This window comes from Protopterus annectens, chromosome 14.part0 (genome assembly GCF_019279795.1).
Source record: "Protopterus annectens isolate FY-2018-M chromosome 14.part0, PAN1.0, whole genome shotgun sequence".
NCBI classification, from domain to species: domain Eukaryota; kingdom Metazoa; phylum Chordata; order Ceratodontiformes; family Protopteridae; genus Protopterus; species Protopterus annectens.
Window position 1 is genome coordinate 843,350,923 of NC_056748.1, and position 13,187 is coordinate 843,364,109.

Sequence of the window (13,187 nt, forward strand, 5' to 3'; positions counted from 1 at the left end):
AGGGGTTGTTTTGCATTATGTGGGATTCACAACAGAGGTGATTGCTAAGCCCATGTCAAAATCCATTTTACAGCCTTGGTGTGTGGGAGCTTTGTTGTTTTTTTTTTTTTTGTTTTGTTTAAAACATAACAATCTGAACAAATAACACTAGAGTTAGTTACTTCATCCAGACAACCCCTACCAAGCAATTATAACCACTTCTGTGCACAATTCAGATGTTTGATTGTGATAATGTGATAATGTGATAACCAGATATGCTCAGAATTAGCTCAAAATGATGTGAAGATTACTGACCCTACAGACATTGCCAACATACTGGCTGACAGGTTCAGTGCAAACTTCTCCCCACCCTCCCCGCCTAAAGAAGAGATATCTATACCAAATGATTGTAGCCCCCCAAACATCTCCAACGCTCAGGTGAGAACTGCTCTCTCCAAGGCAAAGAACACAGCATCCATGGGACCTGATGGTGTCCCCGGCTGTGTGCTCCATGAACTCAACGAGGAATTAAACCCACAGTTAGGACAGCTGTTTAATCTTAGTCTCACCTCCGGATATGTACCCAGGGAGTGGCGCACAGCGACTGTGGTCCCACTCCACAAAGGTGGTGCCTCCACCGACCCTGGAAATTACCGTCCCATTAGCTTGACAAGCCTGATCTGCAAAGCCATGGAAAGGATCATAATGGATCTCATAAATAAAGACATAGGGAATTTGCAGACTTTGGATCCATCCCAGTTTGGCTTTGTCAAAGGCAGATCATGCCTTTTAAACTTGGTTGACTTTTTCGAAACAGTCACCAAGGCCATTGACGAGGGAAAGGCAGTCCATACAGCCTACCTAGACCTGGCGAAGACTTTCGATACAATACCCCACTCGGGTATCATTGAAAAACTCATCAACTTAAATGTAAACCCATACATTACAAGATGGGTTGCAAACTGGCTGAGTGACAGAACCCACAGGGTCAGAGTTGCTGGCGCCATGTCAGACTCTAAGCCTGTCACAAGTGGTGTCCCACAGGGCTCAGTCCTGGGCCCACTCTTGTTTGGCATCTACTTTTCTGAAGTACAAGCAAACACAGGAGGGTTATGGCTGACAAAGTTCGCAGATGACTGCAAACTGGGCGCCGTAGTTGAGAACACATCCGACACGGATATCCTTCAGAAGGGTCTCACAGAAACGGATAACTGGTGCCAGAGCCATGGCCTCAAGTTAAATGCCAAGAAATGCATAGTCATACCCTTCGGGAAAAATAAGGTTACCCTAGCTACCATATAGGTGGCAATCCCTGAACACAGAAGAAGTTATTAGGGACCTGGGAACCCAGGTTGACAGTAGCCTTTCATTCGACACTCATATTGCTAAAGTAGTTAGGAAGACCTTCTACATTGCCCACCTTATCATGAAGGGATTCACATCTAGATCAAGGGAAGTCATAGTCTCCCTGTACTCATCACTCATCAGACCAATGATCGAGTACAATGCCCCATTCGGAATGTATCTGACCCGACACTTGCAGCAGCTGGAGAGGCCACAAAAGTTCCTCACCAAAAGGATAAAGGGTCTCAAAAATCTGTCTTATGCTGCACGACTGAAAGAACTCCAGTTATATTCAGTTGCGTACCGCTTGCCCAGAGGTGACCTATGCCTGACATACAAGGCCATGTCAAACCCAGATTTGATGAATATGCTTCATCTCAAAAAATCTAGATCCCTCAGAGCCACAAGGGCGGGTGACTTAAACCTCGACACGGTTATTAATAGGACGTGCTGGAGGGATAGATTCATCACCCAAAGACTCCCTATGCTGTGGAACAAAATCCCAGTTTATGTGAGGCAGAGCACCTCGCTGGCCTTGTTCAAGAGGAATCTTGACCAATGGATGGGAGATCGCAGATACACCCCAGGGGTTACCTCAGTGTCACTGCTCGACAGAGGCACAGCTAAATAATGGGCATAGTTTCTCCAAACTAAGGGGTGGCGTAAGCCAGAAAACTATGGGCTAGGCTTATAAATGCCCTCGGGCAGATAGCCTAGTATGAACCTATGAACCTATGAACCTATAAGATGACTATGTAATGTATTTCACTTTTGTTTAAAATAGTTGCCGCACATTAAAATATTGCACATTGCTTCACATAATTATATTACTCCTTCAAAACCAAATTAGTAAGCTAACAGCAGCAGTCAGCTAGTCATTTTACTCCACAGAAAACAGCCAGAACCATCTCTGTCTGTAAATATCAGGTGTCCAGTTAAGTATTCTATCTTACTTCTCACAAATGCACACTAGTCCTATTAAGCTGAATGGACACTAGTCCTGCTAAGCTGGATGCACACTACTTCTGCTAAGCTGGATGCACACTAGTCCTGCTAAGCTGGATGCACACTAGTTCTGCTAAGCTGTATGCATACTAGTCCTGCTAAGCTGGATGCACACTAGTTATGCTAAGCTGGATGCACACTAGTCCTGCTAAGCTGGATGTTGACTGTTTAAAATGCACAAATAACAAGCGGGTTTCTTTTATCCAGCCAGCCCAACTTCCACACAGCTGTTAGCCGCAGCATCTGATGTCCATGTGATATTATTTCACCTCCACAAATACCTCTCGACTGTCCAGCTTTTGACAGAGTATCCAGATTTTTGTCTCATATATTCAGTCTGTTCCTCATAAAATTTGTGGATTTGTGGCAAAACAATGAGGATTAAAATCATTAAATAATGACACACATTTGAGTTTCAGCTGTAATACCCTTCATAAAACATATGCTAACAAATCTTGTTATTTTAACTACTTTCTGCGTTTATAAGAGCAGTATTTAAAAATCTGTCCATGTTTTTTGGGTCTATGTCCCCCATTATTATTCGCTTTGCCTAGATTTCTTGCTAAGACACAGGTATGCCTCTATATTCTACAAAGACAATTTGTCACACTTTAAATCTTTATTTTATTATTTTATTTTATTTTACATTTGTTTAATGGGAAAGTTCGACTGAACACAGATCCTTTTTCAGCGGAGGCCCAGGGAAAAAAGCTCTAGTTATACATTAAAAAATCAATACAAAAGAAAAAATACATGAAAGAAAAAACAGCATTTTCTGCAGTCTAATTTACTCCACATAAATCACAAAGCCAGAAAAATATTACAACAGATATCTAGTTGACCACTGCCACCATCATTATACAGTAATGACACTTCTCTCAATGCGCCATTCTTTTCATTTCAAGTGTCCACAGAAAATAAGGGTGCTTAGTCTGACAGCATTATTGTTGTTATTTGTCTTTCGGCTTTTCCCGGTAAGGGGTCACCACAGTGGAACTCCGGTCCGCTAATGATTGGCAGTGGATTTTTACGAAACGCCGAGGTGCCAGCTTGATGCCCAACCTTCAGCGAGAAGGCACTCCCAAGCCCAGCCGAGATAAAATCAATAATATTTCCCTGAACAATACCATGCCATCTTTCCCTCAGAATATCCCTGTGATGCCTCTGTCCCTCAGTGTTCTAACACTAAAACTGGTGCAAGTGCCTTTGTGCCTACATTTGAATGTTGTGAGGTCTGCAGTCCATTGAGCGTGCAACATGTAAGGTAATGTTAAGTCGTTAATTGGACCACCAGCCTCACTGGAACACTCACTGCTCTGCAGGTACATTTTGATTTTTCACTTGTAGGGGCATTACTTATTTATTTTATTACTTAGAGTAAAGAAATATTACTCTGAAAAATAACTAAATAATTAGTTGTGTAAATAGTGTCACTACAAACATGGTGACACAGCTCCCTAGGTGTTTGCCTAGTTCAGCCATATGTAAGGCTGGCATTAGGGATAAGATAGTAGCAAATTCCTAGAAAGTGCAAAACCTGACACTGCGGGATTGAGCACGGCACTATAAAAATACATTGAAATGGGGGACGGCTGAGGAAAGTATGGCTTCTAAAGTTTATATGGCGGTTTTCAAGTAAACAAAGAAAGGCAGTTAAGACCTTCAAATTGTGTTTTGTTCCCCTGTTGAAGTTGCTCATGTCTTTAGGTAGTACAAGTGGGGTTAGCCTACTAGTGTCATGAGGCTAGAATGACCTGCAATTGACATTACAAAGAGTTTATATTGCAGAGAGTTCATTTATGGCCCATGCAGTCATGCTTTGCATGGTTTAATACACATCTAATGATATAATTTGATTGCCTTTCACAGTGAAGCAGATTATTATTAGACAGATATTAGACTTGCAAGTATTGCATTAAACTTGGAGTGATATCTTCTGATATTAGAAAAAAATGAACACCGTCTGTAATAAAAGCTTATGGTTATATGCCACCATACCAAATATCTGAAAACTGAAATACCAAATGTATTCCATATTACGACAAGCCTAAAAATGAATTACATGAAACTCTAAGTAACAAAACTTTGCCATGCATAATAAATATGCATAATGTGCCAACTTTTTAAGATTAGTGCTGTGTGACTTTAGATATATTGGAAACAAACTATTAGTTAGGTAGTAGTACATTGTCTTCAGCCATGTTTCCATTTTAAATGTACATGCAAGATAAACCAAAAACATCAAGAAGTCCTAAAGCAAAAATTTCCATATTGAGGTGCTTCATCAGAAACTCAGAACTGCAATTCTAGTCAACTTTTGTGGAAGTACAACCACAAACTGGAAGTTTAACAAAGGATATAGCAACATATTACAAGTTAGTGCTCTACATTTTAACTTAATGCAAGTGTGTGTGTAAACAATTTGATATAAACTCCAAAGAGAGTTTAGAGTAAGTGGTCTTTACATTAAGGTTACACAGTCTCAGGAATAAGCACACCATTTGTTTTTCTTTGAGAGCAAATGTTTAGGATCTCTGAGGGTTTGTATCCTTAAGGTAGAATATTAAAGCAATAACCCACACCTGGGTGTGGGTAATGCTAAATTTACCCACGGTTGGCGTGGTTTGGTCGAGGCGGCCGGATAAAAGCCAACCGTGGGTACATTTAGCATTACCCACACCAGAAGTGGTTATTGCTATTATACCATGACATTATTTAAGAAAAGAAACTATTACTTTTCTTAAATAATGGCATAGTATAATGCCTGTTTACTGCCCTTCCGCAGATGTCTGGCATCCGTGGCAGTTCAGTACATCAGAGTTGTGGGCAAAAGCAACGGAGAAAGCAAGATCTCCGTTGCTTTTTTTCAGTGTCTCGCTATGTTAAATGAGTTTAACATAGCGAGACAGTTTTAAAATAAGCAACGGAGATGTCCGTTGCTTATTTTAAAACTGTCTCGCTATGTTAAACTCATTTAACATAGCGACACTAAAAAGCAACGGAGATCCTGCTCTCCGTTGCTTTAAAACACTGTCTTGCTATGTTAAATGGGTTTAACATAGCGAGACAGCTTTAAAATAAGCAACGGAGATCTCCGTTGCTTATTTTAAAACTGCCTCGCTATGTTAAACCCATTTAACATAGCGAGACAGTGTTTAAAAAAAACGAGTTATACTAATGGAAAAAAGTCCGGGCAACTGGACCTTTTTCCATTAGTATAACTCGATTTACAACGGGCACGCTGGCCAATCAGCGTGCACGTTTTGGGGGGATCATGGTATAATTAAGCAGTATGTATGTAAGCGCTGTTTAAAAGTGTTCAATTTGTGTAATAAATTATCTGTTCTAGTTGCCACTACTCTGTAGTTTCCATAAATAACTCAAGTTAATGAGTTTTGATTTAATTATTTTCCAAGATTGCTGTTAGTTTGTAGTCTGTGTAAGGTATTGTTTTGTTTTCAGTCATTGCACACAGTATTGTAAGGTCTTTTTGCATGCTGGTGTTTGCTATCCTCTTATTGGTATGATTCACAAAGGTGAATCACGTTAATGTTATGTCAGAAGCAGCAAACCAGAACGCAAGAATGTTGGACAATAATTCAGTGGTATAATACCTATGGATCTATGTTAGCAACTGATTTATAGATGAAATCAGAGAATTACATTTTATCGTCTTTGATACTATGTAGCATTCTTCCTAAGGTGGAGAAAAACTGCATATTTTAAATTCCATGCATAATTTTATAGAGAGAGAGAGAGAGAGAGCGAGAGCAAAATGAAACTGTGTCAAGAAGATAATAAAAATAATGAATGCTGTGCAACATGACTGTGTGACATGTATATATAATGCCAATTAATGTAAAGATATACACGCCTGTACCAAAAATGGAATGTTAGACATAGTAAAGCACCAGAAGAATGTTCTTAGTTTTGCTCTTGGCAGCTTTGAAAATGGAGTACAGATTAAATACTTCCATTCACAGTGGTGGTAGGAGTGTAGAAAGACTGTCTTATGGAAGCATAGGTTCTTTGTAGTGACAAGCAGGAATGATTCAAGAAAACCTCTTGGATTTGGAGCAGTTCTCATCTGCAAAACATTATCTTATGTAATCTACTTATGATCACATGGTTGATGGAAGAGGGGATGGCATAAGTTGATTATAACTATGTTGGACGGTGGTGAAACAAAGTTTACTTTCATAACAATTCAGGTAGAATTGGAGTGTATATTCACATTTGTTTTGTTTAAAACACCTGGATATGCTGGTTGCCTAGTTTTGATTGGGCATGGAATGCTGAGAAAACAACATGTTACTGTTGGAGAGATGACTACTTTGCACTTTTGTGGAGACACTGCCTTCCTTTTGTCTGTGATATCCTTAATATGAAGTTAATTTACTACTTAATCATGTCAAAATGACTCTAATGTGTTATTTATTTATGGAAAACTTAATTACTATATAGTAATAAATAATAACTTAATTACATTTAATTACTGAATGGTAATAAATAATAATGCTGTATTGTTTGGAGACATGGAGTATTGTTCGCTTTCATAATACACATGACCACAATCGTATCTTAAAGCATAAAAATGAACCAGCATGTCATTACAGAATATGTACAAGATCTAAATAAAATTTTAATTTTAAAATGCTTGTGTGCTTAAGCATCCTTAAGTTAAATTTTACAGAAATAGTCAACATCTTCTAAATTTGCATACTGATAGAAATACCAGTCCTTGATGAATTTTTACTGAATGAATACTTGCCACATAAATAATTTACATTAACGTCTGGCACAGCTAATTAATTGCCTTTTGGATCAAATCATGTGCTGTAATAGGAATTCTTATGCATTAAACAAAGAAGATCTTCTTTCAAGGCAATCTCTGTTTGAACTGCAAATTACACAACACATCGTTTCTTGTGCACTGAGCTGCTACCCTTTCAGTACAGATCTATCTTGCAGCACACAAGTGCTCCCAGAAAAAAGATGGCATTCTTTCAAAGCCAGACACTGACTTAATATCCTCTAAGTGAAATGCAGCCAGGATACTCACTAAAGGAGTCCATTAGAAATGAATAGTTTTGATCAATGTTTCTTTAATAGAGATTCTTTTTTGAGACTTCATTTAAAGTTTATATAATAGCTGATTAAAGTACTGTTTATATTTTTTGTTATTTATTACAGAGAACCTGTTTGAAAGTATCTTTTTAAGTTTGTCTGCACCTTTGATAATTCTGTTTGCATACACAGGTATTAAATAAAGCATTATGCAGACTAAAGGTTTATCAACAAGTTGTTAGATATAATCAGAAAAGTTGTAGTTGGATAAAACTTGCTGTTGGTTTTGTAAAACACACACATCCAAATCATTCTGAATCAAGTATTACATTTGATAACTGGTACTTTCTTTGCCTTTGTTGAAAAAAGGAAAAAAATATGAGTATACTTTTTTTTTTGTATTAAAAATGTGCCTTCTTTTTGAGGAGTGGTGACCTTGTTGGTGATTTGTTAAACAGCACAGGGGTGTGTGGGGGGTGCTGTAGGGACACAGTACAGACACTTGTCCAATGTATAAAATTCTTGTATTGCATGAAGCATGCTGATTATGTTCTGATATTCAGGAAAAGACAAATCATTTAAGCGCGAGAGTGGTGTGGGACCTGGCCTTAACAAATGTTAAGCACCCCCTGCTTTACTTGTTAAGGTCAGGTCCCACACTAGGCAGTTAAATCTGCCAGTACAAATGACAATGGCAGAATAAAAGATTTGTTTCTGCCTACTATCCATTCATAACCTCTCCCTGGCTTCCTGTTCTAAACTGAGAAGGTTAGTAGAATAGCAGGATATGTGTTTGCCTGATGTGCTGAAGGATATGAAGTCTGAAACCTAAATTTATTCCATAATTTAGTGTCTTCAGTCCTCAGTAATTTGTCTGAAAACCACGGACTTCATGAGGAACGCACCCAACATATCAGGCAAAAATCTGGAGATTCTGCTAAAATCTGGATATTGAGGCATGGAAAGTAAGTGCAAACATAAGGCACAGTCTAACACTACCTTTCTGAAAGTGCTCATTAAGTGTTTTATAGCTTTTAAAAGCCATTAAAACACTTAGTGTTTTTTTTCTTATTATGCTTTTCTGCTATAACGTTTAGTACATGGATCAGATAAAACTCCATGCGCTATAAAGAACTATGAGTGGTTAGTCACTGATTACCTAATATCATGTGTTCTCAACATGAATACAAAGATTCACCTTTACTCTCGAGGTGAATTTCATAGCATCCATGTCTTGAACATATAATAACGCAGTTAGCATTGGTGCATCACTCATAATCCTCTATATATTCTATACGTGTTTGTTCTGGAAGGTCCTGCTGCAGTTTTGTACATTCGTTACAGAATGCTTCTTAGTTCTTGAGAGATCTGTCTCAACTATTGGTAGTGCACAGGTTGTTATGATCTCTGCCTCACAGCTACAGTACAGTCCTAATTATTGACCACTGTCTGTCTGGTATTTGCACATAACACCTTATCTGCTTTTTCTGTGAGTAAACTGTTTTACTTCTGTATACAAAAAACATACTGGATGACTAGGTATTCTAAACTGTAGACCAACTCACTTATAAATGCATTGATTAAAAATTAAAACTCTAAGCAAGTTATCTTGCACTCTTAGATTTTTTTTTATTTTTTTTTTTTTTTTTTTTTTTTTTTGCTGATACTGTGGGATTAACTCTGTTGTAAATTGTAATCCTTAAAGTAAGCTTTAGTTCCCTAGTGAGTTAATTAGTAGACTAGTTGGTTTTAGATTGACAGAGGCCAGGGGCAGCTGGCTGTGCAATGAACATCTCAGAAAAGGACAGTAAAACAAGGGGAGAATTTCAAAAATAAAACTTCATAGAACAGTTTATAGGCAGGAACATGACTGAAGGAACTGCTTTTACCCATGAAAGATTTCAGGGTTTCTTGTAATTTTTGAATAACATTAATGCATTAAGTATAACATCATTTGAAAGCTTTCACTTTGGAAACACACATTTAAGATCATTTTAAGTAAAAATGTTGACTGTACATACTGAGCAGTCACGCATTCAAGCTAATAATTAAAACAGAAAAAGTAGGTTAATAGATGTGGATTCAAACTCTACATTAAGAATAACTTAGAGGATTTAGTCACATGTGTTGAAGAAATGTTGATTTCTTTTTTTGTTTTGCCTCTATAACTTCTTCATTGTAATTATAAGGCATTCCGAAACCAACTCATATTGTTAAAGGTATAAATACTCCTGGCATATGCATAATGAGGGCTGCTAGAAATCATAAAGGTCTCAGTGGGAACAGTTGCTTTTTTCTTGCAGCACCTTGTCTGTTTTTTGGCTTAGAGGTAGATATCACCTGTTTCTCAGACATGTCTGAATAATTAACCCCAAAGTAAGCAAAACCAAAATGCACCCAATAAAAATTTGGTGCTAGTAAGAAGTGAAGCTATTTTTAATCACAACAAGAAGATTTGTTGTTTTGGTTTGAAGAACGTGACGCTGTTTTTATTCACAAAAGTGAAGAAATTGTTATCGCAACAAGATTTTTTACTATTTATTACTACTGTTTGCAGTTTAATTTACAGATATTTCTTACTACTACTGCTTGGTGTTTTAGCTCAGCTCAGATAGCTCAAAAGGCTATTCTTTCATATTTTTTCATAACATTCAGATATGACAACATAAACCAAGAGTATTAAAACACAATAATGCAAAATGTCAGCTGTGAAGTGATGTACGTTAACAGCACCGTTAAGGGATTTAATCCACCATCAGAAATGAAATACAACAATAGAAGGAAAATATCTCCCAACTTATTTGCAGAAAATACATACTCTAAAGCATATACCAGTAACAATATATGTATCACTGTTCTAGTTACTGTCATTGAATGTGTCCTGTTTAAATTCTCTTGGATTACAGCCTTAGTAATTTAAATATTTTTTTATGAAAATTAGAAAAGTATATATTGCTTGTTACTGCTATATGTAACTTAGATCTGATGAAGCTATGACAAAGAAGCAAGAGCTTATATCTTGTTTTAGTTTTATAAATCATGGTTTAAAGAAACAATGCCAGCTTGAACCCTGTGTTCTTATTTTTAATAAGAGCATAAAGTGGTCTCTGACACAGATCTTACACAAGAAGCTTTGACAAAAGTCTATTCTGTTATGCATATACATAACACACATAGTCATATAAATATATGATTGTGTCATAAATGAGCTAAAAAATCTTTCTAGATTAAATCTAAAAAGATAAAAAAATGTGTTTTTTTGCAAGGGTAATGGTAAATTCTAAGACCCCACTGTAAAGCAGTCTCACATAGAACGCAGCTGAAAACCTGATAAGGAATCCTGTAAGAGCATTTGCTCATAGAGACTTCAGCCATTCATTTACACAGAAAAGGGGTGGCACATTACATGTTGAGGTGAGATTGGGTGACAGTGTACAAGGGAGTTGATAAATTGTCCTCACTGATATGTGATCTTGGCACTAATATACATAAACTCATTGGGGGGACTTGCTGCCTGCTAAGATGCAGTATTCATTTTTTTTTTTGTCGAGTTTAATGCTTATGTTGATCTTCATGGTTCTCATTCTGGTGTAATGAAAAATGCACATTGTTAATTCAGTATAAACTCTAATATACTTTATTTGCTAACTTACCGAATCATTTACTTTCATTTTGCATAGTCTATTTTTGATGAAGGTTCATGAAAAAAGTTCAACACAAGACAAAACATTTTATACGGATCAAGTCATATAAGCATTACACATAATTCATGTACCATTGACAAGCTTCACATTACAGCAATATATTACTATAGTTCTAGTTCTAAATTCTATAAATAAAGCACCAAACAGAACTGCTCTTTAAGTGCAATGATAATACAATACGCATGTTCATGTGTGTGCTTATATATTATACACACACATTTCAAATGTGTGTATGTATGACTTGCGAATGCAAGTTTGAGAAGTGCAGCCAATAAAGTAAAAAGATAAGTTGTATATACCAAAGACAATTTCTCAGAGTGCTTCCCTTAGTCTGAGGTACAGTAGTCTTGGAGTTAGTGTATATGTTGTATAAGTAGTTAGTATACATGTTGTAGAAGCAGCTAATAAATATTGTGAATATGTATGTATGATGAATGCATAGATAGTATGCATGTTATATACATAGTATATGTCTTTTAGAAGCAGTTAGTATATATTGTGAATAAGTATATATGATGAATACGCAGTTAGTATACATGCTGTATAAGCAGCAGTTATTTATTGTTAAAAAGTATATCTGGTGAATACGTACTTAGTATATATGTTGCATACGTTGTTGGTATACATGGTGTATAAGCAGTTAGTATATATTGTGAATAAGTATATATGGTGAATACATAGTATATATGTTGTATGCGTAGTTAGTATACATGGTGTATAAGCAGTTAGCATATATTGTGAATAAGTATATATGAATACATAGTATACTTGTATATGTAGTTAGTATGCATGTTGTAGATGCAGTTATTCTATATTGCGAATAAGTATATATGGTGAATACATAGTATATATGTTGTATAAGTAGTTAGTATACAAGTGTATAAGCAGTTAGCTTATATTGAGAATAAGTATACATGGTGAATACGTAGTTAGTATATATGTTGTATAAGTAGTTGGTATACATGTTGTAGAAGCAGTTAGTATGTATTGTGAATAGGTAAATATGGTGAATATGTAGTTAGTATATATGTTGTATACGCAGTTAGTATACAGATTTATAAGTAATTAGCATATATTGTGAATAAGTATATATGTAGTTAGTATATATGTTGTATAAGTAGTTAGTATACATGTTGTAGAAGCATTTAGTATACATTGTGAATAACTATATATATGGTGAATACGTAGTTAGTATATAAGCTGTATATGTAGTTAGTATACATGTTGTAGAAGCAGTTAGTATATATTGTGAATAAGTATATATGGTGAATGGTTTACTATGAGAATGTCGGATCAACATTGGTCGAACGTTTACAATGTCGACCTTAAATGTTGAATCCGAAATTCTGAATAGCAATCCACAACAAAACTGAATACATCAATCTCCATGGTTCTTGATGTATTCAACATAGCAGTAGGTGACGTCACTCACCTACTGCTATGCAGAGTAACATACCATTGAACTCTACATTCAGTGGTAAATTAATTCTACTATTTTGCAGGGGGGCCCCCACATCGCCTGCACATTAAGTATAATAAAACTGAGATCGCACTAGAGTGAGGAACTGGGCTAATTCCCAGTTCCTCACTGAAGCGTAAAGTGTCGGTACGTCGCTTCCTGAAAGGTCAAGTGCACCATGCAATTCAACTAAACATGGTCAACCACTCTTGATTTGGTGTCCTGCCCCTTGGAAACCATGACTTTGACAATTAGCCGTTCGACTAACTGCCATTCAGGTAAGTGATTGCAAATCATGGTGAATATGTAATTAGTGTATATGTTGTATACTCAGTATACATGTTGTATAAGCAGTTAGTATATATTGTGAATAAGTATATATGGTGAATATATATGTCATATACGTAGTTTGTATACATGCTGTATAAGCAGTTAGTATATATTGTAAGTATATATGGTGAATACGTAGTTAGTATACAAGTTGTATAAGCAGTTAGTATATATTGTGAATAAGTATATATGCTGAATACATAGTATATATGTTGTATAAGCAGTTAGTATATATGGTGAATATGTAGTTAGTATATATGTTGTATACGTAGTTAGTATATATGTTGTAGAAGCAGTTA